This window comes from Bactrocera tryoni, unplaced genomic scaffold (genome assembly GCF_016617805.1).
Source record: "Bactrocera tryoni isolate S06 unplaced genomic scaffold, CSIRO_BtryS06_freeze2 scaffold_25, whole genome shotgun sequence".
NCBI lineage: Eukaryota > Metazoa > Arthropoda > Insecta > Diptera > Tephritidae > Bactrocera > Bactrocera tryoni.
The window spans coordinates 277,334-288,857 of NW_024395977.1; the positions used below are offsets into that span (position 1 = coordinate 277,334).

Sequence of the window (11,524 nt, forward strand, 5' to 3'; positions counted from 1 at the left end):
TATGTTTGCGAAAGCAAATGTTCTACAAAAGCATATTTCTATACTTAAACAAAATTATTTGAACCATCGTATATTTCTTACGTGCATAACCAAACCATACTTTAGACAACGCCACGAAAGTGTCAATAGTGGCGTTGGTGGTAAGCACATAAAAAGTCACAATGTGAACGCAGGTTCGAACCTCAACGGACTTAGTCTTTAATTTTTGCATTTCAACATCGTAATACTATACTAATAAATATTTTTCTTACTAATAGAAATTAAATTTATCACAGCAATATTATGTATATGTATATTAGGTATATTGCTGAGATAAATTTAATTTCTATTAGTAAGCAAAAGCGTTCAGAAATTCAGAGAATTCGCACAAAAAAAAAGAGAGACGAAAGAAATAAAGTCACATAAAATAGTTGAGAATTCGCAAAAATGAAAGACAAACGAAAGAAAAATAAAGCGCATAAGCGTACTGTACTTATTGACCGCATTATTGTTGCGTAAAACCTTGGAATTTATTCATTAAAATCACCACTCAGAAGTCGTTTTATCCGTTGTAAGCGAGCGATTTTCGAAGAAACATCATTTCTAATATGCCACAACACAATATTAGAAATGAAGTTCATAAACCTCACGCTGTCAGATAAAACGATATACCTCGTCATCGCGGGTCGATTTCCAAAAAATTCAAATGAATACTAACTAGAGAAATGATCCTGTAAAGTATAGCCTTAATTTTTCAACGGCCAACGCAGGGTATTTCAACCAAACTATACGCAAAATAGTTGAGAATTCGCAGAAATGAAAGACAAACGAAAAAAAAGAAGCATAACTTCAATAATGCACAAGCATACAAACATACATATGCGCAGCAGCAGCAAGGAAAGAGGTAACAATCGGCGATCCATTGTATATTTCTTTCATGCATAACCAAACCATAATTAGGACAACGCAATTCAAGTGTCAATGGTGGTGTTGGTGGTAAGCGCTTCAAAAGTTACGACGAGCATGTAGGTTCGAATCCCAACAGAATTTATTATACCCTGAACAGGGTATATTAAGTTTGTCACGAAGTTTGTAACACCCAGAAGGAATCGTCGGAGACCCTATAAAGTATATATATAAACGATCAGTATGTTGAGCTGAGTCGATTTAGCCATGTCCGTCTGTCTGTCTGTCTGTCCGTCTGTCTGTCTGTATATATACGAACTAGTCCCTCAGTTTTTAAGATATCGTTTTGAAATTCTGCAAACGTCATTTTCTCTTCAAGAAGCTGCTCATTTGTCGGAACGGCCGATATCGGACCACTATAACATATAGCTGCAATACAAACTGAACGATCGGAATCAAATGCTTGTATAGAAAATTTTCACATTTGACAAGATATATTCACGGAATTTGGTATGTGTTATTTTCTAAGGCAACAATGTAAACTCCGAAGAAATTGTTCAGATCGGTTGACTATAGCATATAGCTGTCATACAAACTGAACGATCGGAATGAAGTTCTTGTATGTACAACTTTCACATTTGACAAGATATATTAACGAAATTTGGTATATGTTATTTCCTAAGGCAAGAATGTAATCTCCGAAGAAATTGTTCAGATCCGTTAACTATAGCATATAGCTGCCATACAAACTGAACGATCGGAATCAAGTTCTTGTATGGACAACTTTCACATTTGACAAGATATATTCACGAAATTTGGTATATATTATTTTCTAAAACAACAATGTAATCTCCGAAGAAATTGATCAGATCGGTTAACTATAGCATATAGCTTCCATACAAACTGAACAGATAGTTACTAACAGAAATGCACCTGTGAAGGGTATTTAGCTTAGGTGCAACCGAAGTTACGTTTTTTCTGGTTTTTAATTGAATGTGTCACCAAACAAAAATTGAAACATTGTTCTACAAAAACAACAACAGCATAAGCATGGCAACATTGTGTTGTTGGTAGAAAAGCCGAGCTGTGCCGAAAGAAACGAACAAACGATCGCCGATTGTCACCGCTTCGCTTGCTGCTCGAACATCTTCACAAACAAGGTTGCGTAGATACATATTGAGTAAGGTTGCGTAGATTCATATTGAGCAAGGTTGCGCAACCTGAATCTATCGCAACCTTTTCCGAACTCGTATAAGAAGTATAACTTAAAAAAAAAAAACAAATTATGTTATGTGTGTAAATAAATATTTATTTTTAAGCAATAGTTTTAAAAGAAATATGCGAGAGAAATCTTCTCCGGATTAAAAGTTAATGAAATGGTGCTATCTTTTCGAATGGCAACAGCTGGAATTTTTTTTAAGTGTAGATAGCATTAATGGGGAAAATGTTGTAATTATAGACATCGTTGATGACAACTTGCAACTAAATTTTCAGCTTATTTCACAGGAAGCGATCTTCAGTTGTATTGAAGTAGAAAAAGAAGTCTAAAAAGTTCCTATTTGATTGCCGTCTGGTGACTGTAAAGGCCAATCTAAAATAATAATATAGTTTTCTTGCTTCCATTGAGTATAGAGTCTGCTCTTATATTTCAGATAATAGTATTCTTGCAAAATGGTTAACAATCATGATTAGACATCTAAGCATCTTTATGTAATTTTATCGTTCAAACGGCGTTTAGGTTTCCAAAGAAGCACTTCAAAATTTCAAATACATGAACAGAGAAGTATTCATAAACATTTTGCACTTTTTGCTAGTGCTGAACACTTCATTGATTAAATGTTTGTCCTTCTCTTAGCTAAGCATCTCTCAAGGATTCGAATAATACCAAAGTTGACTCAACTGTAAATTTTACATTGCCCCAATCACGGACATTGCCTGCACCTTTTTCTCAGTATGTGCTTTTGAAAGTAGGAGTTTGATTACAGTACTGCTACGTTTGATACCAAATTTCTGAAAATACAGGTACATACAGTGTCGGACAAAACATATTGGACTCATACTTACGAATTACATTATCGTTCCCTATTCTCGCAATTATCATTTTAAATATAAACAAATCACTCATATGTATATGAAGAATAACTATTTATTTTATGAAAACATACAAAACCGTAGAAATTATTTGACTCCATGCCATTTTATACAAAAAAAATTAAACATATTCAATATTCAGTGCGACAAAACATATTGGAATAATTATTGTTATTTAATATTTTGTAGCATAACTATTATTTTTAATTACTTCTCTGCATCTATTTGGCATAGAAGCTATTAGATTGTTAATAACTTCTTGTGGAGTGCTTAACCAGGCTTGTTTTGCAACTTCGAAGAATTTGTTTATATCTCCATTCACTCCTTCTCTGTCTATCCTTCTATTTATTATCTCCCAAAGATTCTCAATAGGATTGAGATCCGGCGATTGAGCTGGCCACTTTAGGACATTAATATTTTGAGCTACGGTCCAATTTCCCACTAGTTTCTACGTGTGCTTTGGGTCTTTGTCGTGTTGAAACGACCATGAAAGTGGCATATTCCAATCGGCATGGGGAAGCATCACGTTCTCAAGGATATCCTTGTACATGAATCGATCCATAATACCATTGATTCGCTGAAGAGGTCCAATACCAAACCCGGAAAAACATCCCCATACCATAATGCCACCTCCTCCATGCTTAACCGTGCCTTTGGCAGTATCGGGGATCCAACCTCTTATTTTTGGTCGGCGAACTCTTCTCATTCCGTTTGAATATTTCATATTAAATTTTGATTCATCTGAGAAAAGTATTGTTTTCCATCGTTTCACTGACCAGTTTATGTGTTCCTGAGCAAATTGTAATCGTTTTATTCGATTTTTTTGATATAAAAGGTTTTTTAGCTGCCCTATAACTTGTCAGCCCACCTGCACACGCTCTTCTTTGCACTGTACGGCTGCTAACTTTCAAATTTAAGGCTTTAACCACACTCGCTGCCGACTTATCAGGAAACTTTTTTAGTTCTCTAAGTATTCTAGAATCGCCATATCGTGTTGTATCTTTGGGTCGTCCTCCACGATTGGAAGTTTTCACAGATCCACTGTCCCTAAATTTCTTTGTAATAAAGCTCACTGTTGATTTATTCACATCAAATTTGTTAAAAATGTTTTTTTGTGATAATCCATTCTTGTAGTCTTTAATAATTAATTATTTTATTTGAATTGAATGTTTATTTCCAGCCATGGCCACTTTTTGTTATTAATTTCTTCGAAGAAAGTAAAATTTTTATCGCGTCACAACCTTTTATGTGAAGATACTTGGTACAACTAAAATGATGTTGAATTTTTATGTCGTTGTTTAATTTGCCCAAAGAATGCAAAATCGTCAGAAAATAACGGGATTTTCGACAGTTATCACGAAAAACTGCGACTAGTCCAATATGTTTTGTCGCGGTGAATATTGGGTACTTGTAATTTTTTTCGTATAAAATGTAAAATATTAAAAAAATTTACAAGGTTTTTCATGGTTTCACTAAATAAACAATATCCCTTTATATTTAAGTACTTTTTTTTATATCTAAAATTGTAATTTGGAGTATACGTCAAGTTTTAAGCAATAATAGTCATCAGTCCAATATGTTTTGTCCGACACTGTATATTTAATCCCTTTTTAAACATTTTTTTAACTTCTCTTAAATTGAACTGTGGTTTCTTCCCAATATGGGGAATAATAGCTTTGACCTCAGTTTTGGAAGTTGCGTGATTCCTCCCTCTTCCTGGCATCTAAGTTTCCAATTTTTTCGTAATGTTTAGACCACCACAATAGTCCATCTGGTGCCTTTCCAAAAGTTTCTTATACTAAACACTAAATTTCTTATTTCACGTCACGGGGCAACACCCTAAGAAGATCGTTAGCAATCGTAATTGAACAATGAATTTGAAATAAATTTAAAAGCAGTTTTCCGCGATTTGAAAAGTGTTATTTTTGGAACCCACTGCATCGACATTTTTGTAAAGCGTTTCATTTTCAACACAAACTAATTATCATTATTAAAATAATTCTGTAATTGCCTACAAAGAATTTTTTTCTGAATTTCATCTTTTCCTTTTCGTGTTCAACACAAAAAATATTGAAAAATGGGGAATGTGATTTCGCATATTACTACAAATTCCAAATAGAAAAATATCATAAATATAATATACTTACGTACGGTATATAGAAAATTCGAAGTCTATTATTAGCAAAACTGCATTGAAGCGTCACAAAATAAAGTCAGAACTTTGAAAATCCACTTGTATGCGGGTATGTGAACAGCGAACGGTACAACTCAGTAATACAGATGACAAAGACTTTTTCAATTGCGAGCATGGAAGTCAAACGAGAGTACTAGGGACGGATAAAGCAATGGAGGAAAGAAGTTGTCGCTTGTAGTTATGTAGTCATTATGGAGCAGACTTGCAGCCAAATCCTTGGACCACGTATACATCTGAGAGTATACATATGCGTATGTATACGGCACGTGTATTATATAATATATGCCACATGTGGCAGGTGTACCAGGAAGTTTTTAAGAGAACGAGCTCGAGACTACCAATGCCCTAGAAAAAGGTAGTCTGCTGTGCGGAAAACTCAAGCTAACCTAACTAAATAACTGAAAAAACGTAATCACAATGCAGATAAAAATGGCACGAAATGGAACTAGTAAACGTAATGAAATAAAAGTAATAAAAATAAAAGGAACTTAGTTTAAACCAATTTCTGCGGGTGATCCACGGTAATGAGGACAGGCTAGCAAGGTAGACTAGTAGTCAACCACAAAAATGTCATATTTCGTAAGCCAATACAACCGAAGCTCAAGCAATGTTCCGTAACACCCGCACATTTGTAAAAATGCCTCGTATTCTGCAAGCCTTTGCGAATGTTTGCGGTGAATGGGGTAATGTAGCTGTGGGAACAGGCATTCATACAATTACATATCGTTGCCTAACAAAATCTGACATAATATTTTATTATGCACTTCAATTTCATGCCTAAGCTTATGGAAGTATCCAAATATGCCAAAATATAAAATAAAAAACAAAGCTAAAATGCACGTAATGCAAGTTCAAATAGACTTATTGATTGAAAAAAGTTCAGTGAACTGATCTGTTTTAAATTCGCGTATACTATAAGTCTTGTCCTACGTGTTTCACATTTTATTTATTTCATACTTACGATTACTCAAACGAAAAATATTCTGTGATCGGCTTTGAGAGAGATTTTAATGGAACCACTCGTAAATAAAGATATGGTAATAATGATATTAGGATATAGGTAATATGTATATGCTTACATATGCCTATGCACCAAGTATTTACTTTTACTATAAATTAAAATAATAAATTTAAAATTTAATTTTACGTATAAAGTGAAATGTCAACGAAAACTTATTCTCATAAAAAATGCAAAAGTTTCTATAATCCCATTCTTTCCTACTCGGAACAAATTTCAAGACAATATATAATTGTTTCGAAAATTCCATTCGTGTCTTCTCGGTGTTGTTCAAATTCAGATTCAGAAATAATATTGTTAATAAAATTTCTTTTATAACACAATTATTTCGAAAGATGCAGCTGTTCCACCTAAGAGAATTATTGTTAAAAACGTTAAAAAATTAGATTTATCCCATGGCGCTCAAATTAGTGGTCACAAAATATGCGTATTTCAAATATTCCACACGTACCGCTAAGGCTTAAACAAAATGTATAAATGTAATTTTGTGCTGCAAACGCAAATGATCATTATGCCGCAAGCCAACTTCCGACTTATGTACATGCTTATACATACATATATAAATTTCCTCCTTACGCTTCCTCAACACACACCACATCCTTAACACTTTAGGGGGGGGGGGGGTTAAGGTTTGTTTCGTCGAAAAAAGACCTTTCTTCGTGAATTTTTTTAGAAAAAATTATTGCTGTAGGTTTATTTTACTTATTATTAAATGAAAATACAACATTTGAAGGATACTTAAAAAAAAGTTTTATCGAAAAATAGAGAGGAATAACGGATTTATCGTCGATCTCTGCAGGCACTTCGAAAAAAAGTTGTTGTGCGGTGACCAGCCTACAGCATCACTGGATCATCTGAAACCAAAAAGTTAAAATGCTTTCTTTAGTTTATTAGTTTATCTTTCAATTGACGTCGAGTTTTTTTTTTAATTTTTCAATTTTTGGTACCATTTTCAAGCCAAAATGACGATTTTGGACGAAAAAATCGTCCTATTTGCTATTGTAAAATTCTTAGAAATTAAAATTTTTGGAAAAACTCGACGTCATTCGAGAGCTATATATAAGTAGAATATTTGTACAAAATTTCAAAACGATCGATGGAGTAGTTTTTTCTGTAGGCTGGTCATCGACTTTAAAAATGACATATTTGGGAAAATCGATTCAAAGTTTTGTACACTCAGCGCAGGTAGTTAGAGGTACCGTTATTCAACCTGCTGTAACTTCATTAGTTTTTCTCCGAATGATCTAAAGTTTAACACAATATTCTTGAGATGTTGATGGTTCAGAAAATAAAAAATAAAAAAAAATGGAAAAAAAAAGTTTTCAAACCTTAACCCCCCCCCCCTTAACGTTCGGTCTTGCTAAATGGCTTTTGCAGTGTTAACCAAGTGGAAATTATGCGGACGGACGCTTATATAGTTCGGGTACATCCGTATAGATCCGTATCCTGTGTCCCTGTTCACCTCACCTTCTACTCTTCTCTACAATTTAAGTATAATTCCATAAAATTCTATAATATAAAATTTCGAAAACTCGTGGTACATATTGGGTAGAAAGAAAGCCTGCCTGATTTGGCATAGCCCAATGACTCCACTGATACATATGCTAGCATCTCTTTGATGCTTTACATTCGCCTTACCTCGTATTTCTTTTCCATTATTGCCCACCGCTACATAATCAGTACACTCTATTTAGATATTTCTTAACGAAAAACATTTTGCTCTCTTCTTCCTAACCCCAGCTAATTTTGTATTTTTTTCTTCTCTGCAGCTTTCGCATTAATCGAATCGAGTCACAGATACTCAAATATGACGAAAACTCAAATATGACGCTGAATCCCTGACCATTTCCGATTCAGGTCGTCCCGATCCGGCGCGTATTATCAAAACCTTCTGCTATACATTTTCACACCCCATAGAGAAGGTGGACTTCATGAGCATTAGTCCTTCGCTGTACGAACAATTCGATTCGAAAACAAGATCCTATAGTGGCTCATCGCTCTATTATTGGGCGCATTATAACTTCTTCAATAATACATGCTTCGGCATACACTCACCAATGAATTCTTTAATCTTCAAACGCACCGGTAGCTCTGACGTAAGCTGCCAATAATAGTTCGTGACTGATCGTCGACTATATGCACGCACAGTAATCGAAATTACATGTATGTACAATAACAATACCTGCACGCGTTGTCATGAAAAACGTGTTGACAAGCTGGTCATTTTGGAGGAGCGATAGAAATTGCAGATCAGATGAACCTGGAAAGGATCCTACAGGGTCAACATGCCATCACGTCCTATTTCAAGAATCCCAATCCACTATTCGAGGCGTCTTATGAGTTTCCTCACGGTCCGCTATGTAGTCCCATAGCATTAGCGCCCTCGCCTGATGGTGAGTTGGTGTTTCCGTAAAAGAATGCATTGGCGATTGCGACAGGCAGGCAGCGTTGTGCCTCAGCATCATTATCGTCGCGAAAAGTTCATTTGGAAACAGAAAGTAGCGGCACAGCGCCATCTATGGTTGAATCTTGAAGAGCTGCGCTTCGGTGATCCCACCTATGAGAGCGCTTAAATTGAGATATATCTCGACGGGCGACTCGAACCTCGCTTTATAATGTGTCCGGAAAACATTTCGTTAGCACGTGATCTGTCTATACCCTCCGATGTAGATCTGGGTGCTCTCGGTTCCGGTCCTGATACAATACACCGGCGACGGACACCCGGGTAAAAATGCGTTCCGTTTAGTTTGGACCGAACTGTTCCATTTGTCATGGGATCCCGACGGTAGTTTGACATCGTCATTGCTGCATTGGCGCACATCACAACGACGACTCAACTAAAGCGTCACATTGAGTGTAATTTGGAGAAACTCTGCTGCATCGCGCACACGCTTGCAAAGATTTAGTGTTGCACGAGGAGTCATCGGGAATTTGGCTAAGATCTAAGCGAGTTACCATGTGGCAAACTGATATTATGCCGCATGTGGCGGGGGCCTGATCACGCCTATCACCTCAGACACTAGAGGTACGAGTAATGGATACATGGCAAACCATTAGGCGCACAAGTGTAGCAGTCTGTCTGAATATGATATTAATCTTCTCGAAAAACATTAGAATACTTGTATAATTAATTTCATTGCAACCTGTTATATTTCTTTATCGTGAATTTTGTTTATTTTGTGCCCTGGTTAGAGTAGCTTAGGACAGGTACGCTTCCATAGCTGAAACTAACTTATACAAAGTAAATGAAAAATCGTAAAGCTCCTTATTACAAGGACAAGAGCGTGATCAACAAAGATTGTTTGAAATAAAAGATAATAATGTTGGCTCCCAGTTAGGCAAATATCTCACAGAGTGAGAGGAAATGAGAAGAAATCACTTTAATATATTGTATGTTAATATACATATGTTCTTTATTTTCGGAAATACAGGCATAAACCCAAAACAAAACACATTCAATGTGGGTATTGAAAGTATGAAACCAAATTTTGAATTAAGAATGAAATTGTAAAACCCTACTAGAATTATATGAAAATAAAACGCAAAAGAAAAGAAAATAAAGTAAAAATAAAAATTAAAAAATGTATGTATTTAGTTAAGCATTATTTATTCTTTTAGAATAACTATGTAAAATTAGTAATAAAATGATTTTAAACAAATTAAAAATTATAAAAATGTTGCTTTAACTTAGTTTTTTTTGCAAACGGCAATGAATTGATTTTAACTGGAGATTTTTTAGTCCACCTTGCTTTATCAAATTTGCAACTTTATTTTTCTTTTTTAATTTGAAGTTATTAATATTTATTTATAATATTACATTAATTATATTAATGAATGAACAGCAAAAACAAGTATACGAGACATTAATGCAAGCGGTGGACAGTAGTACCGGTGGCCTATTCTTCCTGGACGCACCTGGAGGAACAGGGCAAACATTTGTCATTTCATTGATTTTGGCCACTATTCGATCAAGATGTGACATAGCTTTGGCGTTAGCATCATCTGGAATTGCACATTCTACGCTTAAGTTAAACACAATTGATACTCCAACATGCAATATTTCCCGATCCAGTGCAATGGGAAAATTGTTGATGTAATGCAAGCTCATTGTTTGGGATGAGTGCACAATGGCACATAAGAAATCACTTGAAGCCTCACGTTTAAACAAAGTTCTTCAAGGCCTCTGTCACATTTTATTTTTTTCAGGATATCTGTTTACGACGCTCCCTCCTTGTTTGTTAAGATAATATCGTCTGGTTTCGATCTTATTCTCTTCTTGATCGGTTTCTTCTTTCTAACAATGTTTATCCATTTTTCGACTGCAGGCTTGTCTCCCAACCTGACTTTGTGCATGCATTCAGTGACCTCACTATATGTTGCTTGCACTTTATGACTCATGTTTTGCGGCATTTTCGTTGGTGGCAAATATCCCAATATCTCGCGAGATCTCTTTGGGGCATTTTGATCACTTTGGATAGGGGATACCTGCGATGCTTTTCCTACCATAACTCTTTTCGACGGATTATCTTGCCTTTCTTCCTTGTCATACAAGCTTGTGATACAGCTTACCAGATCATGCATAGCTTGGTTAACCCTTATGTTAGTAACCAACTTTACCAACGGCGTTTAGCAACCGGGTACCGGGGTACCCAGAATATGAGTATTACAAATTTTGTTTGTTTTATTTAAAAAAAAGTTTTCTAAAACTTTCTAAAAAAATGTCTTCTGCAAATATTATTAGTCGGTGACAATTTAAAGAAACAAAAAATAATAACAACGTAGAATCGTGAATAACATCTGAAACCTTTTTGGGAAACCCCAGGTAGTCGGCCGGTTTTTATTGTTCGTAGCCGAGAAGATGCCGGAAAAGCTCAAGGTTATTTCTAAGTTTTCTTTCGCGCACTATATTCGAGAATTTTTTAGTACGTAACAGATTTTTGGTGAGATCAGACGTGTTTCATTTGGTGTTCTCTTGACTGTGAAAAATAAAGCTATGGAACAATTATCGAGAGCTTACTATGCTCGGTAAGTAAGCGTTACATATATTTAACATTTGTAGATATATTAATTAGAATTTTGTGTAATATAATTATGTACGACGTATATCACATAATATTTAATTTATTAGGTTAAGTGCAACCGAAAGGAATGAGTACTTGAGGAAACTACTTGGAGAACTCGACAGTGATTCGAGTAGGGTTTCTGATAGCGATGACGAAGACTGGATTCCAGTAAATAGAGGTAAACATCAAAATCATCCAGATCCAGAAGATTCTGAAGAATCAGAAGAAATCGCTGAAGAGAATTCAGCAGTGGAAGGAGAAGAAGACGAATTT

The 11,524-nt window shown here is 35.2% G+C and overlaps 2 pseudogenes; one reads left to right on the forward strand and one right to left on the reverse strand.

Moving 5' to 3' along the window:
• Positions 1 to 9,211, forward strand: part of LOC120780359 — a 28,786-nt pseudogene extending 19,575 nt beyond the window's left edge.
• Positions 525 to 727, reverse strand: LOC120781030 (annotated as a pseudogene).
• Positions 9,212 to 11,524: the final 2,313 nt, after the last annotated feature.